Raw genomic sequence first — 6,000 nt, 5'->3', positions numbered from 1 at the left:
GCACAAACATGCCCAATTCTGTGCTTGATATAACTGCATGTTGTGTGCAGGTGGCAGGGTGTGGCCCTGCATCCAGACGTATCTAAACGATAACGACAGCTGCCTTTTGTGTAAAGCAAATATGTTTGCAGGCAAACTGGTGTTTTTAAGAGACTTGAGTGAGGTGTTAGCAAAACTGATGAATGCAGCAACTTAAATGGGTCTGGATGACAGTGTGTGGCTCAAACGTTCGGAAATAATGTTGTTTTACATATTTTTATATGTATTTGTTGTATATCCTGCTTTGTTGTATTTTGTTAGGAATCTTGGGCATGGGTTCAGGGGTCAGTATGACATCTGTCAGAGTAATTTTTGTTTTTCTGTATCACATTTTTTGTATGTGTAGGGGTGTAAATTCATAAGCCAGCTGAGTTTATTTTAGTAGTCCAGTGGCATATACAGTATCTTAATGGGCATTACTGTACTTACTTACAGCAGTTTCTGTTCCTGAATAGGTAATTTGAACAGAGACACCCTCCATTTTCTTCTATGTACACTGTTATATGAAGCACAGCACATTTTGGCTCTCCTAGCAGAACATGCTTGCCTACGGTCATTTCTCTGTTCAACAGCTAAAAAAATGCACTGATAGTGATAAAAGGTTTGTTGTATATCTTGTAGGGTATTCTAAGAATCTAAATTTTGAATTTAACAAAAGGTATAAATGTTTTTTATCATGGTTATTAGCAAATGTTAAAATAAACCAGTTAAGCTTGCAAATGGACTTATGTCATTAATACCAGTTACGTGTGACGCTGACCCCACACCAAGTTCACGATAGTCATAGCTGATAAATACAGTGATATGTTATGAGTTACTGTACCAAACATAAATCATGTTAATTACTGCAAATAATGTGGTATGTCCTTCTACTGCAGCATTAAACCAGTCCATGCTGCAGTTCAGGAGTCAGAAAAGACAGACAATAAATAATACACAAAACCCAAAGATTTTGATAATGACAAAGGTGAGTTCAGTGAAATAGTGCTGGTCCCAATTTGGGAGGTCACTTAAATGATCAACATTAAAACTATTCATTCTGAAAAAACTGTTGTCAGCATTTAACTTTTGTTTTTAGGTGAATAATTATTCTATATTAATGTATATGCTGTATTTTATTACTTTACCGTTTTTATTTAAATACTGTTACCTTTAAACACAGATATACAGCAATGCATCTTATAATCTCATTTTTGTAGCATTGCTGTCCTGAAACTACTTATCTTAACCACTTATTTAAAAAATGACAACTTTTTAAATGAGACTTTAATAAGAAAATGTAATTTGAAAAGTAACCAGTAAAGATGTCAGACAAATAGATTGGAGTTAAAATTATGTTTGCCTCTTATATTGTGCAGTAGAAATCTAAATGCTCTCAACAAGTTATTTGAAGGCTGCTATTTAATCTGAACAACAAAAACAACACCATCACACTAGCTATTGCTCTATGTGTAATGTTCACATATGTCTCCAAACCCTCCCAGAATAGGCCACTGTGACCTAAAAGACAATCGTAAAACACTTCATCATAACTACAGGTTGACAGCAGCAATGTTTCTCTCTGCACCTGAAGGTCGGGGTGGCTATTAAGGGGGTCAGAGTTCCTCCGTTCCTAATGTAGTCAGATGCAAGTTCCTCAGCGGGTGGAAAGAACTGAGGTGGGATCTGAGCGGATCTGAGATGGGCTGTAAAAAGAGCATTGGGTATGCCCTCGGATGGGATTGTATGTGCATTCCAGGCAGGGATGAAATTCTGCAGCCCAACCATGCAGCATTTTGAAGCAATGGCCAAGACACAATGCTTCCCAAAGGGGTCATCAATGTCCAGAAAACCATTGTTGACCAAGGCACACAGTGTGTACTTAACTGGGTAGTTTATTCGTGAGTTGACTTCTACCCACTTTCTTTCAGCAGCGTGGTTCTGTCTTGACTGACTTTGAATGAAAGGGTGCCTTTTGACATTAGTGCGAAAGGCACTAAGATTATCTTGTTGATACAGACATAAATAAAATTCAAGTCCGTGATCAACTCTTAGCTGATCAAAAAGGCCATGGCTCAAGCAGATTTCTCTGTACACTTCGTCATAAATGATAAGATTATTCTTGATCGGCATTACAGAAAATCCTAAAATTTTCCCACTGAAACCATCAGAAGCAACAACTTCAGTAACCCCAGAATCCACAAGCTTTTCATTTTGGTCCATATGTAGTTTGTGACAAGCATACTCAGCGTAATAGACATGGGGATTCGTTTGGCGAGGAGTTACCTCTCTGAGTGTACTGCGGGGTAATTTGTGCCAGTGCGCGCCTTACCGCTCTTTCACCCAACCTGTATCCTGAAGCTCTCAACATCCCAGTCATCATCTTTCTACCGTACGCAGGGCCACAAACAGTAACTGCTGGTGGAACGACTGCACCCACACCATTTCTCCCTAGCCGTGCGTAATCAAAACGATGAATGTTCCTCGATGCACAAAATTTAGAAATTGAGGAAATACTGGAGCCTCTCCCGAGTCCATATTGCTGCTGTAGGACCTCTTGAACTTGTTTGCATGTGTATCCCAGCTCCTCTACTAACCTGCGGATGACACTTTCGTAATCATCAAGCACACTTCACTCACACATCGTCCAGACAGTCTTTGTTAACGCGCAGTCACACAGTTAATGGATGCCTGATGATAAATTATTGCATGGTCAGACGTGTCAATGCATAGGCATATACATACAGTGCTCTGGGTACATATAGTCACATCCCAAAAAATAGAAACTTGGGACCAAAATAATTTGGTATAATTACAATTGAAAAATAAGTGTACAATTGTTTCTGTTTCTTCTTCACAAAAACTGCATAGTGGCGAAAACCCTTCTTTAAATTTACTAATAAAATTGTTACATGGATAATATCTATTTATTATTTTAAAGTGAGTTTCTTTGACTTTGTTAGGAATTACAAATTTATTTATATCTGACCACAAATTCTGAAAAACAAGGGAGTGATAATCCTGTTTCCACCTCACTATTGCCTTAGGTGAAACACTTTTTTCTTTGATTAATATTTTTCTGATATACATATTATTAATTTTTTTTATCCCTAATGGAAAGGCCCTCAACAGTCAGAGCAGGAAGAGAACCAATTACAGGATTATACATCTTATACACGTTTTTTATAAGTAGTTTTGGTGAAATACAATGAATGAGTTTTAAATATTCTTTAAAAGATATATTTATCCCAAGATAATTAACCAAGTCATAATTATATAAGTCACCTGACTGATTTATTAAATCTGTAACAAAAATTAAGCCTTTGTTAAACCAATCATTCCAAAAAATTGTTTTGTTTTTGAATAATATATATTGGTTGTTCCAAATTACACATGAATGGGGAGAGAAATTATGTTTGTAGACTAATTTCCAGGCATTCAAAACTTGTTTGTGAAAATTGGATAACTTAATTGTGAGCTTAGTGCATTTAAAATCACAGGTAAGTAGAAAATTAAGACCACCACATTCTTTGAAAATTAAACTGGAAATAAAGAATCATGGAAAGTTGTTATCACAAAGACAGTGCTTGATCCAGTTAATTTTAAATATATTATTGATAGTGTCAAAATCTAAAACATTTAGTCCTCCTTCTGATAAACTTCTGATTATAGTTTTCCTTTTAATATACTCCATCTTGCCTCTCCAGATAAACCGAAATAAAATTGTATCAACTGCGGCACACATTTTGGAGTCTACATAAAGAGACAATGCAGGAGACACAAGTCTGGAGATCCCTTCAGCCTTGGAAATCAATACACGACCTTGAATAGATAAATTTCTTTGGAGCCAACAGTTAAAAATATTTCTTGTTTTTTGTAATCTCTGCAAAAAATTCTCTGTGATTCTCTCTGAGGCTGATTTACTAATTACAATACCCAAGTATCTAACTACCTGTTTAACCTGTATTCCAGATATACACGAGTCTTCTAGTTGGTGTACAGCCATAATCTCACTCTTAGATTGATTCACAGAGAGACCTGAGGCATCAGAGAATAATTTGAATGCCTCCAGAATCACAGGGACCTGATATTTGTTTTTCAAAAATAAACATCAGCAAGTTGACTTATAGTTAAAGTGAAATCTCCTATCTCAATACCTCTAACTTGGGAGCAATGCAGAGTGTAAAGATTTAATGTTTCAGCTACTAATAAATAAAAAAAACGGGGAAATAGGGCATCCCATCCCTGTCTAATGCCTCCTCTTTGGGTAACAAAACGAGAAGACGTACCACCAGATAAAGAAACACTACTTGAAATATTATTACAGAATGTGTGCATCATATTCTTAAAGGTTGGGCCAAAACCAAAATGATTAATGGCCTGATACATGAAATTGTGATCAACGGTATCGAAAGCCTTACAAAAACCTAAAAACAAAATAAGAGCTTCCTCGTTTACTAAATCTGAGTAATCTAAAATGTCTAACACCAATCTAATGTTATTTGAAATACTTCTTCCCATCATAAATCCAGACTGTGTGACAGATATGATTTCCTCCAAACAAGGTTTTAATTTATTGGCAAATAGAGATGCTAGTAATTTGTAATCCTGGCGCCAGTTGTCTAAGTGCAAAATGTCTTTATTAGGTTTTGGAATTAGTGTTTGGAATTACTCCCTGTTTCATAGATTCTGTAAGTTCCCCATTTACTGCACACTCATTGAACACATTCAAAATAAACTCTCTAATATCTTCCCAAAAAATTCTGTAAAACTCAAAAGGTAAACCATCGGGTCCTGGGCTTTTGTTAAAATGTGTTCGTTAAGACATAACACATAAGACACTCTTTTTCGCCACCTGCTGGCGTATTTATATAATATGAAGAACGAACAAATCAGTGAACGAATCATTTTGGTGAACGAACTGAAAATGAACGAATCTCTTGGAAGAATCTAGGTGCGAGTCTGTTGATTTCATCCACCGTAACTCCAAGTTTGCATCCCAAAATTAACCGGGCAGAGGTTGAAATTCAGCTGTACGTGTGCACGCAATTTCTTTCAAGAAAAAAATAGACAAAGTTCCCACCTCAATAATAAAGCTGCGAGTGCATACAGGGACGTTTGCTTCATAATACAACATAAAAGCAACCTTTCAGTGAGCAAACGTGTCGCCCTCGACTTGTGCTGTTTGGAAGTCCAAGGGAAATCGGATATGTGTGTTTAGACATAGGTCTATGGCAAGCCGTTTTGACTTTAATTCATTCTCAGGACATGAATTCTTTATATCAACAATTCAGTTCTTGATATCAGGAATTAAATTTCCACTATAAAAACTGTTAAACTATAAATCTGTAGACTTGTTTTTTCACTAGTGAAATGTGACCATAGGCTGCATTCAAAATTCAATATCCAGAATTGATTTCTTACTAGTTGAAGTTCCAGTTTCACATATTAGAAATACAATTAGAAAAAAAAAAAAAAAAAAAAATCATATTTTTTATATCAATAACTACATTGTTATTAGTAAAAAAAATTCATTTTTGATATCTGAAAATGTATTATTATATCAATATAATTTCAGATATCTAAAATGGCTTTCTTACTAACAATCGCATTCATGATATCAGAAACTTGTAGCAGTTCAATAGTTGATATCAAGATTTGCACTATAGTAACAAGTAATTATTGATAATAAAAATTATGCTTTTTTATTAGTAAGAACTGTTTTTTCTGATATGTGAAATTAGAATTTCTACTAATAAGAAATCAATTCTTGATATCAACAATTAAATTTGAATGGCAGCCTATGGTGACATTTCACTAGTGAAAAAACAAGTACAGATATTAAGAAATATAGTTTTTATAGTGTAAATGTAATTCATGATATCAAGAATTGAATTTTTAATATCAAGAAGTCATATCCTGAAAATGAATAACAGTCAAAATGGCTTGCCATATAGGTCTCATGCCAGATATGAGATATGC

Source organism: Chanodichthys erythropterus, chromosome 13 (genome assembly GCF_024489055.1).
Source record: "Chanodichthys erythropterus isolate Z2021 chromosome 13, ASM2448905v1, whole genome shotgun sequence".
Taxonomy (NCBI): Eukaryota; Metazoa; Chordata; class Actinopteri; order Cypriniformes; family Xenocyprididae; genus Chanodichthys; species Chanodichthys erythropterus.
The sequence above is the reverse complement of the archived record's forward strand: the minus strand, read 5'-3'. Positions refer to the sequence as shown.